Source organism: Amia ocellicauda, chromosome 3 (genome assembly GCF_036373705.1).
Source record: "Amia ocellicauda isolate fAmiCal2 chromosome 3, fAmiCal2.hap1, whole genome shotgun sequence".
NCBI classification, from domain to species: domain Eukaryota; kingdom Metazoa; phylum Chordata; class Actinopteri; order Amiiformes; family Amiidae; genus Amia; species Amia ocellicauda.
In genome coordinates, this window is record NC_089852.1 from 36,043,603 (window position 1) to 36,064,476 (window position 20,874).

A 20,874-nucleotide genomic window follows, 5' to 3' on the forward strand; every position below is an offset into this window, starting at 1 on the left:
GTGTTGTACTGCAGTTAACAGATCCGTTGTGAGAAATTGTGTGTTAGCTGGGAGATTTCAGTTAGGTTTTCTATACATGTAGTTTGTGATTATGTGTTTGTTTGTGTATTACTTTTTATCATTTAGTTTTGAGTGGCACGCATAAAACTAATAGGCTAGGTGTCATACATCATGAAATATGGTGCATTGCTCAAATCTAATGATTTGTAAACATTTAAAGTGAAGGCCAGAGATATTTTAGAGTAATGGCTAAAAACAACAAAATGCAAGACTGGTGTGAGGCGGAAAACATGTGACAGAGACCCGTCTGGAGTGTGAATAATTCATAACAACAACATCAATGTGAATTGTTAGGTACAGAATAAAGTTGTGTTTATGGTCAGTAGTGTAAGATGCTCATATTCAAATTCAATTTGAGATATCTCGTTTAACACTCCATTTCAAGATATCTCAAATTGACTTCCTGTTCTATTTCAGATATCTTAAAATAGACAGGAAGTTCATACACAACATACAGCATTTTCACAGGATGTCAATTTGAGATATCTTCAAATAGAGTTTGAATTTGAGATATCTCTAAATGACAATTTGGCTTGCCATAGTCTTTCCCATTGATACACATGCACAGAGGTATTGGTCTATTTCTAGACTCACTCAACTCTTGGAACACAGTCATGTAAAATGTGAATACTGTACTTATGTGACTAAAGACCTTAGGGAATAGTCTATACTGAGCCAAAGAGGGGAATCTCTATTCCTACTTTCCCAGAAACAACTTCAGATTCTGGGAAACTGGACCCTTAAAAAGAGTTTGATTGTTGTGTAATTCCTTTTTACAGGAACTGGTACTGAAAAAACAAAATCAGTGGGTCTAGCCCATATCCATAGATTACTGCTTCACTCAAAACTAAGTTAATTGCATTTAATATAAACAAAACCAAAGTTCTTTCATATAATTTAATAGTAACAGGTTTCCAAAATGTGGTAATGCATTGCTCTCAGTTGCAGTTGCGATTATTACATGGTTGTTAGCCTGGGTTGGAAAATAAGTTATAAAACTCACAATAAAAATATTTTCAATCGCCAGTGATAGCTGCCAGTCAATAACAGGCACTTCCAAAATTACATTTTTTTCAATGTAGCTTGCAGTCTATTTCACACTTCAAAAATAAATAAATAAATAAATAAATAAAAAATGTGATGTTTAAATGTATTTATTGTAGTCTGTAAGCCATATATTTATTGTATAGGTTGAACATATATAGTAAGGTTAATTTCTACAAGTTTCTTTCAACCAATACAATAAATATATGGATTACAGACTGCCATATATTTAAAATATACCCATATATTTTAACAATACAAAAACGTTTTGGTTAATAGTAGTCAAGTAGATTTATAGGTAATACATAAACATTAATGAGTGATTAATCACTGGAAGTGTGAGGGAACACTGAGAAGAAGAACAAAGAAACAATGTCCCTTATCACCTGTTTATGTCTTCACAGGGATCATTGATGTTTTGTTATATTTTTGCTTTGCAAAGATTGGACTACATCTTACCAAGTGTTACTTCTATATTTCAATGGGATCTTGAAAACAAAAAGAAAAACAGAATTGGATGAACTGTCATCGATTTGCAGGCATGTCTACCTTGGTGTAAATTATGTCACATGACCTTTCTTAGGTTAGACGAATCAAAACTCATGTTGCACAAATCACTGCTTTCTGTGGCTTTCAGCTCCCTATGTTCAAATTCAATTGCAGACAGGGTGTCTCTACTTGAGAAAGAATGAGGTCATGATATGAAATACAAGAAAGTATAATAATAACAAAAGGCACTGAAATATAATCTATATCTCATGCATAGTGATATTTAAGGCATGAGTGGAGGAATAAATGTCCCTCTGTGTGGTTAACCTATTTAAAAGCATTCTTATATATATTTCCATCTAGAATGGTCAGATGAATAATCTCCAGTAACATTTTTTCAATTAATCCTTGAATTTATGCTCCAGTTTCCTGTACTCTTCCAGTCTCCTTTAGGTATGAAATGTATACATGTATATCAATATTATCAGTTGTACAGTACTGTGCAAAAGTTTTAGGCAGGTGTGAAGAAATGCTGTAAAGTAAGAATGCTTTTAAAAATAGACATGTTAATAGTGTCATGGTCCCGTGGCACTCCCCCTCTATCCCCATTAGGGGCCGCTTGCTTCCACCCTCTGTTCCCATTCGCCCTGCACCCCCCAAGCCTGGTTTCCCGTCCCTTTATATTCCACTCACTTCCCTCACTTGGGGCGAAGTTTTGTCAATTCACCCTGCAATCCTGAGCCTTCTCCTTTGCCCTCTCGTGAAGCCTTGATTCCTCGTGCTTTGGATTTCCTCGTTTCCTTGACCTCCTGCCTGTCTTCCCGACCACTACTCCGTCCCTCGCTTTTCTATCTGCCTGATCCCACGACCCTCGCCAATGACCATGACCACGTCTGTGCCCAGCCCTTGTTTGCCCTGTTTTGCCGGTACCCGACCCACACCTGTCCAACCATCCCACGACCAGCACTGCACTTGGGTCCCCTGTTCCCGTCCTCCCAGAGGTACACGTGACAAATAGATTCTATTTATCAATTTAATAAATGCAAAGTGAGTGAACTGAAGAAAAATCTAAATCAAATTGAAGATAGTTCTTAATGACTGTTGCTGTATGTTTAGGGTCGTTTTCATGCTGCAGAATAAATTTGGGGCCAATCAGATGCCTCCCTGACGGTATTGCATGATGGATAAGTATCTGCCTGTACTTCTCAGCATTGAGGAGACCATTAATTCTGATCAAATCCCCAACTCCATTTGCAGAAATGCAGCCCCAAACTTGCAGGGAACCTCCACCAAGCTTCACTGTTGCCTGCAGACACTCATTTGTGTACCGCTCTCCAGCCCTTCGGCGAACAAACTGCCATCTGCTACAGCCAAATATTTCACATTTTGACTCATCAGTCCAGAGCACCTGCTGCCATTTTTCTTCACCCCAGTTCCTGTGTTTTCATGCATAGTTGAGTCACTTGGCCAAAAAGCCATGTCTCCAATGTGGCACCAAGTCTTCCATGAAGGCCACTTCTCACCAGACTTCTCCGGACTGTAGATGGGTGTACAGGGTCCCACTGTTTTCTGCCAATTCTGAGCTGATGGCACTACTGGACATCTTCCAATTGCGGAGGGAAGTAAGCATGATGTGTCTTTCATCTGCTGCAGTAAGTTCTCCTTGGCCGACCACTGTGTCTACGGTTCTCAGTGTTGCCCGTTTCTTTGTGCTTCTTCAAAAGAGCTTGGACAGCACATCTGGAAACCCCTGTCTGCCTTGAAATGTCTGCCTGAGAGAGACCTTGCTGATGCAGTATAACTACCTTGTGTCTTGTTGCTGTGCTCAGTCTTGCCATGGTGTATGACTTTTGACAGGAAACTATCTTGTTAGCTGAGTTTGGCTGTTCCTCACCCAGTTTTATTCCTCCTACACAGCTGTTCCTGTTTCAGTTAATTATTGTGTTTCAACCTACATATTGAATTGATGATCATTAGCACCTGTTTTCTATAATTGTTTAATCATACACCTGACTATATGCCTACAAAATCCCTGTCTTTTTGTGCAAGTGTATCTAGAACAATTGATGCTGTTTTGAAGGCAAAGGGTGGTCATACCAATTATGGATTTGACTTAGATTTGTCTTCTGTTTACTCACTTTGCATTTTGTTAATTTATAAATATAATCTATTAACATGTCTATTTTTGAAAGCATTCTTACTTTACAAAATGTTTTCACACCTGCATGCCTAAAGCCTTTGCACAGTACTGTATATGTCAGTATATACAGTGAGGGAAAAAAGTATTTGATCCCCTGCTAAATTTGTACATTTGCCCACTGACAAAGAAATGATCAGTCTATAATTTTAATGGTAGGTGTATTTTAACAGTGAGAGACAGAATAACAGCAAAAACATCCAGAAAAACGCATTTCAAAAAAGTTATAAATTGATTTGCATGTTAATGAGGGAAATAAGTATTTGATCCCCTATCAATCAGAAAGATTTCCGATCCCAGGTGTCTTTTATACAGGTAACGAGCTGAGATTAGGAGCATCTCTTAAAGGGAGTGCTCCTAATCTCAGCTCGTTACCTGTATAAAAGACACCTGTCCACAGAAGCAATCAATCAATCAGATTCCAAACTCTCCACCATGACCAAGACCAAAGAGCTGTCCAAGGATGTCAGGGACAAGATTGTAGACCTACACAAGGCTGGAATGGGCTACAAGACCATCGCCAAGCAGCTTGGTGAGAAGGTGACAACAGTTGGTGTGATTATTCGCAAATGGAAGAAACACAAAATAACTGTCAGTCTCCCTCGGTCTGGGGCTCCATGCAAGATCTCACCTCGTGGAGTTTCAATGATCATGAGAACGGTGAGGAATCAGCCCAGAACTACACGGGAGGATCTTGTTAATGATCTCAAGGCAGTTGGGACCATAGTCACCAAGAAAACAATTGGTAACACACTACGCCGTGAAGGACTGAAATCCTGCAGTGCCCACAAAGTCCCCCTGCTCAAGAAAGCACATGTACAGGCCCGTCTGAAGTTTGCCATTGAACATCTGAATGATTCAGAGGAGAACTGGGTGAAAGTGTTGTGGTCAGATGAGACCAAAATCGAGCTCTCTGGCATCAACTCAACTCGCCGTGTTTGGAGGAGGAGGAATGACCCCAAGAACACCATCCCCACCGTCAAACATGGAGGTGGAAACATTATGCTTTGGGGGTGTTTTTCTGCAAAGGGGACAGGACAACTGCACTGCATCAAAGGGACGATGGATGGGGCCATGTACCGTCAAATCTTGGGTGAGAACCTCCTTCCCTCAGCCAGGGCATTGAAAATGGGTCGTGGATGGATATTCCAGCATGACAATGACCCAAAACACACAGCCAAGGCAACAAAGGAGTGGCTCAAGAAGAAGCACATTAAGGTCCTGGAGTGGCCTAGCCAGTCTCCAGACCTTAATCCCATAGAAAATCTGTGGAGGGAGCTGAAGGTTCAAGTTGCCAAACGTCAGCCTCGAAACCTTAATGACTTGCAGAGGATCTGCAAAGAGGAGTGGGACAAAATCCCTCCTGAGATGTGTGCAAACCTGGTGGCCAACTACAAGAAACGTCTGACCTCTGTGATTGCCAACAAGGGTTTTGCCACGAAGTACTAAGTCGAAGGGGTCAAATACTTATTTCCCTCATTAACATGCAAATCAATGTATAATTTTTTTGAAATGTATTTTTCTGGATTTTTTTGTTGTTATTCTGTCTCTCACTGTTAAAATACACCTACCATTAAAATGATAGACTGATCATTTCTTTGTCAGTGGGCAAATGTACAGAATTAGCAGATCATAAGAAAGTTTACAAATGAGAGGAGGCCATTCGACCCATCGTGCTCATTTGGTGTTCATTAATAACTAAGTGATCCAAAGATCCTTTCCAGTCTATTTTTAAATGTTCCCAAATTTTCAGCTTCAACCACATTGCTGGGGAGTTTGTTCCAGATTGTGACGACTCTCTGTGTGAAGAAGTGTCTCCTGTTTTCCGTCTTGAATGCATTGAAGACCAATTTCCATTTGTGTCCCCGGGTCCGTGTGTCCCTGCTGATTTGGAAAAGCTCCTCTGGTTTGATGTGGTCGATGCCTTTCATGATTTTGAACACTTGGATCAAGTCCCCACGTATTCTCCTCTGTTCCAGGGTGAAAAGGTTCAGTTCCCTCAGTCTCTCAGTAGGACATTCCCTTCAGACCTGGAATAAGTCTGGTTGCGCTCCTCTGAACTGCCTCTAGAGCAGCGATATCTTTCTTGAAGTGTGGAGCCCAGAACTGTCCACAGTATCCAGATGAGCTCTAACTAGTACATTGTACAGTCTGAACATTACTGCCCTTGTTTTAAATTCTACACTTTTGACAATATACCCTAACATCCTGTTTGCCTTTTTTATTGCTTCCCCACATTGTTTGGATGGAGAAAGTGAGAAGTCCACATAGACGCCTAGGTCTTTCTAATGTGTTACTTCATCTAATTCTATTCCTCCCATAGTGTAATTATAGTGGACATTTTTGTTACCTGCATGTAATACCTTGCACTTGTCCACATTGAATTTCATCTGCCAGGTGTCGGCCCACAACTGAATATTATCTAAGTCCCTCTGAATAGCCTGTGCTGCCAAGATTGTATCTGCTGAGCCACCTATTTTAGTATCATCTGCAAATTTGACAAGTTTGCTAACTATCCCAGAGTCCAGATCATTAATATAGATTAGAGACAGAAAAGGCCCTAGTACTGATTCCTGTGGAACTCCACTAAGAACCTCAGTTTACTGATCCAAAAACAGCATCAAGGCTCTTCATCAATTCTCACTGTGACTTTGTATCTGCAGTGTGCCTTGGCAGTCCTCCCCCACCCCCCCCCCACACACCAATTTTCCATAACTCCTGTGTTTGTGTGCTTTCTGCAATCTTCATGAAGTTTCAAGTACATTTCCAATTCTGCTGTCAAGTCCTGCTCCCATTTTGAATTTGAAGAGGTTTGCGTTGACCTGACATTTTACAATTCATTCTTTTACGATTCTGATTTTGCATGACTGGATGAATTTCAATTTCACAACTGCGTATTGAAGGACTGTGTGTTTCTGTCCTGTATTGAAACCTCGTGTTAATCGGTTGATTCATCGGCACACATGCCAATATCACCATTATCAGATTTCCTCCACTTGAGGGCTTTCACGTTTATTTATTTGTTATATATTCAAGTGTTTTTCTAGATTTTTTAACACACATTGAGAGACTTTGTGAAATGCTAGATATGTTTTAATTGTGCACATCCCACAGATGCTCGATTGGATTGAGATCTGTGGAATTTGGAAGCCAAGTCAACACCTTGAACTCATAATTCATCAGACCAGGCCACCTTCTTCCATTGCTCCATGGTCCATTTCTGATGCTCATGTGCCCATTGTAGGCACTTTCGACAGTGGATAGGGGTCAGCATGGGCACCCTGACTGGTCTGCGGCTACGCAGCCCCATACGCAACAAACTGCGATGCACTGTGTGTTCTGACACCTTTCTATCAGAACCAGCATGATCTTTTCAGCGATTGGAGCTACAGTAGCTCGTCTGTTGGATCGGACCACACGGGCCAGCCTTCGCTCCCAGCGTACATCAATGAGCCTTGGCCACCCATGACCCTGTCGACGGTTCACCGCTTTTCCTTCCTTGGACCACTTTTGATAGGTACTGACCACTGCAGACCGGGAACACCCCACAAGAGCTGCAGTTTTGGAGATGCTCTGACCCAGTCGTCTAGCCATCACAATTTGGCCCTTGTCAAAGTCGCTCAGATCCTTACGCTTGCCCATTTTTTCTGCTTCTAACACAACAACTTTGAGAACAAAATGTTCACTTGCTGCCTAATATATCCCACCCACTGACAGGTGCCATGATAACGAGATTATCGGTGTTATTCACTTCACCTGTCAGTGCTCATAATGTTATGGCTGATCGGTGAATGTAGGCAGGGCGTACTGGGACCTCTCCATACCTCAATTTCTCACCCTGAACTAAACTGAAGTTCTGAAAGACAAGTGCTGTGCAGTATCCAACTCTCAGTACTATTGCTGCTGAGATGTCATGACGGGCCGTCCCCAGGTGGTTAGGGTAGGAAAAAACACCTTCTCTGTGTTCACTCTCCCCCCAAGCCTGTCTTTTCCTGGGTGTGCACATCAGTGAGCACCTCAAATGGTCTGAACACACCACCACAGTGGTTAGAAAGGCACAACAGCACCTTTTTAACCTTAGGAAATTAGGCCTCTCAAAGGTCCTTCAGAACTTTCTACACATGCACCATTGAGAGCACACTCGCGGGGCACACCACCACTCGGTATGGTAATTGTAATGCCCGCGACCGTTTGACCCTGCGTAGAGCAGTGAGATCTGCCCAGCGCACCATCGGGGTCACTCTGCCAGCCCTCCTGACAGTGATCACATGTAGTCTCAGGAAGGCTGCTAAATTCATCAAGGACCCCAGTCACACAAGCCAGCGGCTGTTTACACTACTCCCGTCCAGCAGGCAGCAGAGACGGTTCAGATTTGAACTCAAACTTAGGAACACAGTTGTTTTACCAAATAAGTAATTGTAAAAACTCTGTGGAAAACAGGGTCATGGACAACTTCCAGATGTTCCAGATGTGTGTCTTTCAAACCTGCCCTTTCTGGACATTATCTTGTTCAAAACACTTGAAGCAAAGAGTAACTACACACAGTCCCTGATTTTTTATTTTTTATGTTTTATTTTTCTAAGGCCTAGATTTTGCGTTAAAGGGATAAAGTTTTTCCTTTTCCTGTAGCTGTGGGACTTCTCGTGTCGATCAATCTGATCAGCTGCTGGCCTGATAGAAGAAAAGAGAGCAGTGTTAAAATGTGGATGCGTCTCAGGGCGAGCCCAGCAAGTACAGATATCCCACAGACACTCAGTCCAGTCTGAAGACCACATGGATTCAATCAGGCTCTATAATAAAAAAGCAAACAGCCTTGTCACACTGGAAATGTAGAGTCAGGTGGTTATGATCATCACAACAAACCCCCCCACCACCAGAACAAAACAATGTCACAGAAATGCAGGTTTTATTAGGAAGCCAATCAGTGGCTTCTCACACTCCATTAAACACTGATCTGGCCAGAGCAACAGGGATGTGACAACAGTTTGTCGAAGAAGAGTGTAGAAATAGAAATGTGAATGAGTCACTAAATAAAAAAAGGTGTTCACTTAGACATCCTGTCATCCCTCATAATCAGTTTGCCAGCATTACTTACCCCTTGCCTGCCTGCCTCGCTCGTGTTGCAGTGGGCTTTGTGCTCCTCCTTCACCTCGGTCACCCGCTCCTCTGTGGCCATGGCAGCCCGGAACTCCTTCTGGAAGTTCATGTGGGTTTTGCCACGGCAGAAGCACAGCACACCGATGCCGTCAAAGGTGTAGTGGATGTTGCGCTGGGTGGCCATGCGTCTGAACTGCAGCTGCACGGTCTCGTGCACGCAGCGCTCCACTGTGTTGCGCTCGAATGGGGTCCCCCGTGCCAGAGCTGTGAAATTCACAGGGACGACCCGCACACCGCCTGCAGACGGGAAGGCACACGTCAACAACCCACTCAATAGATAAGGCAGAAAAGACATGATTTTACATTGTGCTTCTTGATTTCGTCTAGGGAACTCAGTTATAAGCCTTGTGCAAACTGTTAGACGGCCAACGAAACCCAACCAAAACGTCATGCCAAACTCAAATGAAGCATTTAGTGTTAGGGGTGACAGAAATGAGAACCTCTAACTGAGCCGTCGGTCAACAATTGTGACCTTGGGAATCTGAACATAGCAAATCACTTCCTAGTGTCACTTATCTTGCACTCGCCTCAGGGAACTTATTTTCCTCAGCACTAAGAAGTGCTTGTACCATTCTTGTATTTTCACAATTCACACACAGCAGCTGTGCTGGGTGGGACACTTACCTGCCACAGGCACTTTGCGCTGCTTCAGCCCATGCTTTGTTGCGGCCTTTACGCCTATTTGGAAGATGGGTCGCCAGGTCTGAGACCACACGAAGGTCCCCAGCCCCCGCACATAAACCCCCTGAAATACACACCAGACAGAAAAATAACACAGGATATTAGAAATGAACAAACCAGTTACAATATCTGACATGTAATCTAATAGATTGCTGCTGTTTGCTTCTCATTCAGTTTCTTTCTTCCGTAGCATTTCTTTCTGTATGAACAAGCCCAAGTAAAAAGTGGAGCATTCTGATTTCACACACATAAATATGACATCTCTTCAGCTACAGATCAAATATAATAATACGGGCTGTTTAATCAATGCCTTCTACTAATGTACAATGTAGAACTATGGGACGAATTCACACAATCATTATGATTTCAAATTGAAGGAGGTTTGACCCTTTGCCTGTGAAAATGTAGTTGTAACATTCATTTTGTTGGAAGTAGTTAAGAGTTGCTTATTTGCATCGTGTACAATACAATGGGGTCTCTGGGATTCTTACCATCTTGAGAGACAGTTTGTCTTGAATGAACCTGGACACGCTGGTCCATATTCCTTTGATGTCTGAAAGAACAAAAATAATCAGACACGTGTGGGTGAATATGCTGCTTAAATATGTTAAATACAAACATACAATTCTGTACACAGATATTATAACAACAACAAACAACTACATCTGAATGTGTCGTTTGCATAAGTGGAACATGGGGTGGAGTGAGCAAAGGTGCAATTTTCACATTTAATTAATAGTCTGATATTTTCACCCAAAATCCATCATGCTAACACCACAATGTTGTCATTCACTCACAACACTGTTACTGTGATTTGGTGTTGTTTTAATGACCATAATTTGGAAGATTCAAATAAATAAGTACATTTCTATACATTATATATGTATTTTACATATTTCCCCTTTATTTATATGTACATAAATGATCAGCTTAGCCATTATAAAATATAAACAGTGACAGAGGCCAGAGTGCTAAAACAAAACACAAAAAACACAGATTTTGATACATTGGAAACACACAAAAATCGGCAAGTGAAAACTTTACACTCACCATTTTCTGAAAGTTTGGAGAGGGTTGGCGTTGAAATGCCCTCCCTCACAGCTGGCTCCAGGGGTCTGGGAGAGGCGTCTCCAGCGGGGGTCTTGCGCTTCTGCTTCACCTCGGTCACCTGCTCCTCTGTGACCATGGCAGCCAGGAACTCCAGCTTGAAGTTCATCTGGGTGTTGGCACGGCAGAAGGACAGCACACCGATGCCGTCAAAGGTGAAGTGGATGTTGCGCTGGGTGGCCCTGCGACTGAACTGCAGCTGCACGATCTCGCGCACGCAGCGCTCCACTGTGTTGCGCTCGAATGGGGTCCCCCGTGCCAGAGCTGTGAAATTCACAGGGACGACCCGCACACCGCCTGCAGACGGGAAGGCACACGTCAACAACCCCCTCAATAGATTGGGCAGAAAAGACATGATTTTACATTGTGCTTCTTGATTTCTTCCAGGGAACTCATTCCTCTCTTTGGTTGGGCGAGACAGTAGACCATAATACTACGGAGTGATTTATTTTAATTCAGTGCGGTTTGCTTCCAATGACTGTCTCCAGTGTAATCTAGCCCCTGGTGTGTGCTGATTAATTCAGTGTCAACGATGCAATGCCAATGAAAGCTGACAGATAGTTTTACACATCTCGTGATAAATAAGCCTTTTGCAAACTGTTGTAGGGCCACAAAACTCAACCAAAACGTCATGCCAAACTCAAATGAAGCATTTAGTGTTAGGGGTGACAGAAATGAGAACCTCTAACTGAGCCGTCGGTCAACAATTGTGACCTTGGGAATCTGAACATAGCAAATCACTTCCTAGTGTCACTTATCTTGCACTCACCTCAGGGAACTTATTTTCCTCAGCACTAAGAAGTGCTTGTACCATTCTTGTATTTTCACAATTCACACACAGCAGCTGTGCTGGGTGGGACACTTACCTGCCACAGGCACTTTGCGCTGCTTCAGCCCATGCTTTGTTGCGGCCTTTACGCCTATTTGGAAGATGGGTCGCCAGGTCTGAGACCACACGAAGGTCCCCAGCCCCCGCACATAAACCCCCTGAAATACACACCAGACAGAAAAATAACACAGGATATTAGAAATGAACAAACCAGTTACAATATCTGACATGTAATCTAATAGATTGCTGCTGTTTGCTTCTCATTCAGTTTCTTTCTTCCGTAGCATTTCTTTCTGTATGAACAAGCCCAAGTAAAAAGTGGAGCATTCTGATTTCACACACATAAATATGACATCTCTTCAGCTACAGATCAAATATAATAATACGGGCTGTTTAATCAATGCCTTCTACTAATGTACAATGTAGAACTATGGGACGAATTCACATAATCATTATGATTTCAAATTGAAGGAGGTTTGACCCTTTGCCTGTGAAAATGTAGTTGTAACATTCATTTTGTTGGAAGTAGTTAAGAGTTGCTTATTTGCATCGTGTACAATACAATGGGGTCTCTGGGATTCTTACCATCTTGAGAGACAGTTTGTCTTGAATGAACCTGGACACACTGGTCCATATTCCTTTGATGTCTGAAAGAACAAAAATAATCAGACATGTGGGTGAATATACTGCTGAAATATGTTAAATACAAACATACAATACTGTACACAGATATTATAACAGTATAACATATAATATTGAGTTTTATTTATTTATTCACTTATGTATTGTCATCACTCCCCCCTGCACAGACGGAAAGATTTAAATTAAGGTTTAAATTTAATAGGCCTTGTGCAAACTTTTGTAGTGTCAACAAAACTGAAGCATTTAGTGTTAAGGGTGACAGAAATGAGAACCTCTAACTGAGTCGTCGGTCAACAATAGTGACCTTGGGAATCTGAACATAGCAAATCACTTCCTAGTTTACTGTAAATGCAATTAAGTAATGTTTTAATGACCATAATTTGGAAGATTCAAATAAATAAGTTAAATATTGATACATTGATAATGTATTTTATATATTTCCCCCCTTTATTTATATATACTTAAATGATCAGCCATTATAAACTATAAACAGTGACAGAGGCCGGAGTGCTAACACAAAACACAAAAATCACAGATTTTGATACATTGGAAATTGAAAATCAGCAAATGAAAACATTACACACTCACCATTTTCTGAAAGTTTGGAGAGGGTTGGCGTTGAAATGCGCCTCTCCTCCTCCACTGTCACTGGAACCGCCTCCCTCACAGGTGGCTCCAGGGGTCTGGGAGAGCTGACTACAGCGGGGGTCTTGCGCTTCTGCTTCCTCCTGACAGCAAAAACAAAACCCATGGCACCACATTTAGCACAGGTAGCTTTTAGGAAACCGTTTATGCAGAGAAGAGAGCAAACACAATCATTTAAAGTCATATATTTCCTGGCAGCTGTTTGGTTTGATGGTTCCATTAAACAATCTCTCTTCTCTTAGACTCTCTTTAGCCAGTTACACTCTTGAGTCTATCTTGTGAAGTTGTCTCCGGCATTTAATCATTTTTATTGGCAACTGAAACATATTTTGCAATGTGGTTCATACATTGTGAATCTCTCACTATTAATATGCTGTGAAGCCATATCACTGTTGCAATGTTATACATGTATTTAATACACTTTACGTACAGTTTTGTACATCATACATTTCAGTGTGAGTGTGTGTGGCCTAAATATTAAGCTTCTCATTTGTCAAAGCTCCTCTCTCAGTAACGAGTGAATCTTTTGTGCCAGGGTGCTCACCTGGGAAGCAGCACATAACTCTGCCGTGTCAATGCCCTGCTTGATACCACTGAATCACAGGGCCTGGGTCTCTGAAATACACAGGAGTTTCCTTTCTTTGAGCAATGCATCATATGGACAACAAACAACAAATAATCTTGCCTAATCGTAGCCGTTCCAATGTGAAATATTATTCAAGAAGGTGGCACCAAGATAATCAAGAAAGCAGATACAAGACAGGTGCGATCGAATTAACTGCTTGAGTATATACAAAGACAAAGCAAAGCATTATAAATCAGATCCTTGTTTTATATAAAATGAAAAGTGAGAAGGATACTGCATCTAGGCATTTGAATTAGTTTATCTTTAACTTCTGTAGAATGCTCTTTTGGCCTTTTCCTTCAGGTTCACAGTCAGATCAATGATCCTTCAACACTGGGGCTTTTATCCAGAAAATGTGACAGCGACTTGAATGCTTCACAGGTGGAGGCCAATGGTGAGGGAACTGTGTCCTCTTTAGGGCAGTTCTTTTCATCTGTGTAAACTGAGAGCTTCCACAGCAAAGGGGTTGAATACTCATGCAAGCAACATATTTCGTTTATATATATATATATATATATATATACAAATATTTCCCAACATAAAACCAATGGCACTTTACAATAACTGATTGTGAGTTTCAGTATTTTAAATTAAATATCAAACATTACGCAATTTCAAAGTACCATTTGTAATTCTGCAACATGAGAGAATGTGTCAGCGGTCTGAATACTTCTGCACTATATCTTTCTATATCCCTCACCGTCCTCGTTAGCCTCAGGAGCGGGGCTATGACGAGCAGCCAGCAGGCAAAATAGAGGAGCAGCGCCGCGTCCAGCAGGTCGAACCCGCGGCGCCCGTCCAGGATCGGCTCCGGCAGCGGGCTGGAGCTGGTGCCGGCACGCTGCGCCCACTGGTTCTCAACAAGAGCAGTCTCCTCCTGGTGGGGCAGCCCAAGGTACCGCTGTGTACCGGACAGAGCCCCCACCTTAAAAATCGCCAAGAGCAAGAGTACGATTTTCACTGGTAAGAACATATTGAACGTCTTTCTGTAGCGATATGTCTCTCGTAATGAAGCTTGTGGTGTCGGCAGAACCAGAACACTTGACTGACCCGACACGTCATAAAGTCAGATGCAGCTCAGTGTGACGTCATCGTGCAATGGCTTCACGGGTCCAACCGTAGTGAGAAAAACGCATACAAATAAATCAACAAATCAGTTATTTTACCAAGTCATCCGAATGCCTATTTTATAATTAGTTTTGTTAGATAATGATGTGCTTTAAGAGCCATATAGGGTGTGGGATTGACATCCATATTTAAGACGAATTCCATGTGTTGAATCAGTGTTGCCAGGTCCTCTCCTTAATTTCCCCCAAACTGGTCCTAAAAATCCCCTAAATCATAGGGGGAGGGGGGGTGCTCATGAAGTGTGGTCAGGGATATCCCTGGGCACTTAAAAATCCCCCAATCTAGGAATACTGGCTTAACTACAGAACACAATATCATTGTGGAGTGAGTTAATCCATCTTCACTGTTCAAGGGCAGGCTTAATATTTTGAAACTTAATGAGAGCATTGTGGGACAATGAAGGATTTAAATGAGGAGAAGAACACCCCATTTTTTACTTTAGCCCCCTGTTTAATACTCTTTTCCCCTCACATTTCCCCCATGCAACATTTCCCCACATTTCCCCCCCCCCCCATGGCGTTGATTTCCCCCCATAAATGGGGGGTTTCCCCAGTCTGGCAACCCTGCCTAGAATTCATAGAGTCAATAACAAGTTTAGTGCTTCTGCACGGCAGACATTTGTCTAGCTTGTCTTCGGCACTACAACCACAATAGATTGTTTAAATACAGCACCCCCAACAACTGTATACATTGTGTTTCTGGACATGTGTATACAATTAGTTTCACTTACTCTTTTAGGACGTTAGTATATGTTATTATATTATAATATTATTATTATTATTATTATTATTATTATTATTATTATTATTATTATTATTATTATTATTAATAATAATAATAATTGTATGTTCTTATAGTAACTTACATACTATTATAAACATGAACATACCTGTTATAATACAACAGCTACTTTACTCATACCACATGCTACTACTCACCTAAATTATACTATTACTACTTTGATTATAAACTACATTAATCTGCATACCATGATAAAAATAATACCTATCCAATAATATCATGCAAAACATACTGTCACATTCAGACAGAGTATCTTGAAATACTTCAAACTGAAGTTGTATGGTGTGAAGGTAGAGGTCTGCAGTGTCTAGTATTCGCAATGTAGAAGCCAGCACACAATCACACACACTGAGTGATAAACACAGTGTCACTGACAAACATATACACTGAACATGTTTGCCAAAGATGATGCTGGGACACTTCCGTCACCTACAGAAGTACAGTGTAGTGTAAGCGCCCTGGTCAGATATGGGAGTTGGACAGGAGACACCAGAAGAATGTGCGCGCACACACACCCACACACATATCAAATAAATGTAACACAATACATATATATATATATATATATATATATATATATATATCATATAACACAAACACTGACACAAGCACACATACTATGAACAATGATGGCATTTTGTGGTAGGGAATGACACTTTGTTAGTCCCACATTGTAGTTTTTGCCTATTTATGACAGATTGTGATTGTGTATGGCACTTTGTGGCTGTCATGTACCATACTTTTTTATTCCTTTATTGTGCTCATAATTGCATATTCTTTGGGGGGGTTCTTTGGGGGCTTTTGGGAGATATTTCCACCATTTGATCAGTTCAGTTTAGAATTGATACTGTTATAAAGTGTAGATTAGTTTAGTTTACTATAGTATAGTGCAGTACTGTTGTTATATAAAACCCAGTGCAGTGCAATGCACTATAGTGTGGTACAATATAGTGTAGTACTGTAGTGTTGTATAATACAGTGTAGTATCATATTTTGTAGTGAAGGCTTAAATTATAAATATCCCCTTTCCTGTTGTGTTCCAGTTTCATTCTGCTCATCCAACATAATCCAACCAAATAAATGTCACCATGTTGGCGTAGTCTATCTTCTTGCAGGAATTCTGCTGGTAACTATTCTCATGTCCCTTTTGCCAGTGTGTAACCCCCCTCCACCACACCAACTAATATAACTAGGTATTTTGTGGCCTCTTAGTGCCACATAGAAAATAAGTGATATATTGTGTTATTTAACAATAATTAATGCATTAATACAAGATTATATTGCTTTATTTCCCAATAATTATTGCGATAATACCAGATAACTGTGTCACGTCAATGATGCTTATGTCAAATTGTCCATGGATCTGTTCTGTATGGTGTTGTATTCATAACCATTACACCTGAACTAGAAAAGCTCTGCAATTGGTCTTACTCAAAGATCAGGGTGTAAGATTTTAGTCCAAATATCAAGGGATTGAAAGCTTATGTACAGTAGTTATTAATCAAAATGTTGACTATTTTCCATACAGTGAACTGTATATTTTTATTTATACTGTAGCAATCTGGATTGTTTGGGGACTGTTGTGTTAAATGGGTGGGCTGCAGTATATCTGTGTGTCTGTCAGTTGTGTGTGGGGGGGCTTTTTGGATTGTTTGGGGATCTAGCTGTGGAAATGATTGTTTCCCGGGTCAAAGGTTGGCCTTGCATGACCCAGCAGGGTTGCCATGATTTCAGGGGGAAGGGTATAAGTCGTAGAAAAGAGAGACAGAGCAAACGCAGTGCTGTGCCTGGACACAGTGTGGTGGGACTACTCCACTTTGCATTAGGAAGAGACGGTAGAATTCATCCTGGCACAGTTCAAGCGGGGTGCTGTCGTGTGAGATTGCCCTGAGGAAGAGATAGGGTGGTGGAGGTTTGTGTTTGACAGGACATACCAAGGGCCTGAACAAATCGATGAGGAGAACAAGCCAGGTGGCCTTCCCCGAGTCGAGTGAGAAAGAGAGACTACAACTGCTTCCAGTTCTAGTGGATGAATCCCTGCTAGAGGCAGCAACTGAGGCAGTGAGAGGGGTCCAGCAGATGTGGGTGAACAGTAATGAGGCGAACCCCTGCCATAGGAACCAAGACGGTGGGCGAGGCCCAATGGCAGCAGGGTGGCAGTGATGAGCCCCTGTCGGACACCACAGCAGCACGGTACCAAGAAATATGAGTATAATTGATTGAATTGAAATGATGCTATTGCCAATTAACAAAAGATAGGCAATTATCTGTACCTGTAACACAATCATTATTGCGAAAAATCTGAAAATGATCTTGTATTAACGCAATAACGTTTTTTTCTTGTGGCACTATTAAACTTCTGTAGATTCCAGTAATGTTTACAAGGAGCTCTGAGTACAGTAATAGGCCAATAGTACTAAAGAGTGACCTACTCCATAAATCATAGTATATTTTTTCACTTCCTTTCCTCCATTTCTAAAAGGACGGGTCATTCTTGAAGGGTCATTCTAGTGTTTTTTTTACATTCTAACATTGTATACTAAACATTTGAAATTGTCATAACCATTCATTATTAACTAAAACATGTTTCATAACATTCTCTAGTGCCCATGTAGTGTTCATTGATAGCATTTGATCAAATTTTGCATTTTTATTGGTATATTACACAGTTATCTGGTGGCAGTAGGTGTTGATGTAGTTGTGAGTAACATTGCTTTACAAACGTACAGATCTGTAATTACACTTTACATCACGTTTTTGGGCCCTTCAATTTTAAAGTGTTGCTGGATTGCACTAGATACCTACCTTACATGTTTCCCTTAGAAAAACGGACCTTGCCACTATTTAAGAATAACATGGTAGAGTACCAATGATTCTTTGACTGAAAACATTTAATAGTTTGACACACTGAGGGAATGCCACAGTATTGTTGTATTAGAGATTATAGTAGCGATGAACATTGTGCAGTTGTAAAAGATCATAATGTGTTTAAAATATCTTAAACTACTACTGAAAGAATATAGTTAATTTAAATTGGTAAACCAGTCTCCCTTAATGGTGAATGCATTGTTATATTTCAGGATTTAAAACTGCAGAAGAAGAAAGAGGATACATTTCATAGTGGGTTCTCAAATACACAACTACTCTACGTGGAGGACCCCATTGGAGAGATTTGCAGAAATAAAACATGGCTCTATGTTAGCTTGCAAATATGTGACAACCTAATGAAAAAAGCTACTGTCGCCTTATAAAGAACTTCTAAAAGCAGCCTCGTTAAATACCAGAATGTGAGAATGAGGAACAGGAATGCTGTGTTTGACAAACTTGTGTCGGTGAATGTTCCTTATTTTTAATCATGTACATTTCAATGTTTGTAAACCACTTGATTGTATTAAGATCCATACAATCCAAATTAATGTAAGCAGGCATGGGGCTGGACAGTATGAGGTAATGAGCATGTTTTAAACTAAACTCTAGACATGAAAAGATTGCTTTCAATTGATTTCTAAGTAATACCTTCACTGTAAAGGCTAAAACCTAGTAAATGTTATTAAAATAACCTGACAAAATTGTACCTTACTGTGATCTGATAAGCATGTTCTGGCTCTCAAGCATGCTACAGAGTTCTACAGAGATATAGTTTTTTCTAACATTATAATCCAGCTGTTTGTGTATCATTTGTGCATCTCCTGAGTGAGGAATTGTTAAAAGATGAATAGAATCGACACCCTTACTCAAACCTACTCATAAAGCAGACATTACTCATACAAAACTACATCGTTGTGTGCCTGGGGAATAGAGGGAAGGCACTATCTTTCGTCTCTCTCTTCATCGATTTATTACCAGCACAGAACTGCTACACTTTACTGCTGAAAATGAAAAAACAACAACAACAAAATAAAGAATAATACAATAATTAGCAATGCACAGAGGTAAACAATTAGTGACATCATTTTCATGTGTTTTCAGCAGCATTATAAATCACTAACACTAAGTGTGGAGAGTTTTATTTAATTTAAAGGCACCTTTAACTTTAAATAAATACATGGTTAAAATTATATCACTATTAACTGTCTACATAACATGTTGTTTGAACAATTACATTAATATGAGGTTGCCTGAGCATATTAATTGCATTTTATGAGACACTTTCAACTAATATTTGGAACAACAAAAGTACAGGTTCCTCTGAATACATTTAAATATGCATAACTAAATAAAACAATTGACTAATGGTGAACCATGAATAACTTGACAACCTTTAAGACTTTACATAATATATTTCAGCTTAAGCATGTTCTTTAAAGGGGATACATACAGTACATTCCAGTTTTCCAAAGCCACCGGGAATCCCTCCCATCATTTAGACAGACAGAATGCTGCCATCTAGTGAAAACTAACAAGTACATTACATAATTGCATTACAACATTAAAATACAATACAGGAATAAAATGTTCTTCTCACTAAATGTTTTCAGTGCATTCTGAAATATTTCAACAAACTATTTCACATTCATATGACTATTTCATTATTGTTGTTGTCTATCATTGTGGATGGTTATTTTAACTTTCAGCAAGTGGTTCAGCATCAGTATTTGTATCCTGCTCCACTGACTCTGTTAAGATTAAAAAACAAACGAAAACATGAACATATGTATTTTTCTGTGTTTCAAGCTGAAGTGAAATCTATACTTTAAACTTGCACGATATGCAAGGAAGTGCAGTCTGGCCTCCTGACCAGAGCAGGGTGCTAAAGCCCCGCTATGAAGTCAGCCAGGAGCACAGATACTATTGCTTTTGACTCATAAGACACTCTGTGATAGATGTATAAGGATCATCCTAAGCTTTGCTGTCCATCTTGAAGATAGCAGGAAACAGACACTTAAAATAGACAGTTTTGCTTTAAGACTCAGCTAAAGGATTGTCTTGTTAGGTTGAAAGTGTCAGTTTTAGGTAAAAACGGTAGAACGGTATAAACTTTGCAAATACATTTTCTGTTGTTAATTCCTACTGCACTAGTTTCCTGATCCCTGTCCCAAACCTACTTTGAAATATTTGTGTACAAAATAGAATGACATTTTGTTCTTTGACTATGAGGCATTTCATAACACAACTCTTTACCTTGGCAAATCGAGACTGTCTTTATGCATAGGGCTGTTGAGAAAAGTCTACACATCTATTGCTACCAACCTTTGATTTCCTGAGAGTTTTGTTCTGTCACTTCTGTCTTCCCTGTCTGTGAAACCAGAACCACGGCTGTCTCCACTGCTTCCTCCACTGGCATCGATGCCCTCTCCATTGTCTTGACCTCTGTCTCAACCTCCATATTCTCCATCGGGGGGGGGCTCTGTTACATCCTCTGCTGGAGGGGGTGTGCTCTCTGCCTCTGGGATCATCAGTGTTTCACCACCATTTGCAGTGACCTTGGTTTCCTGTCCAGTGAGGGCTGTTGCGTTCTGTCTCCACTAC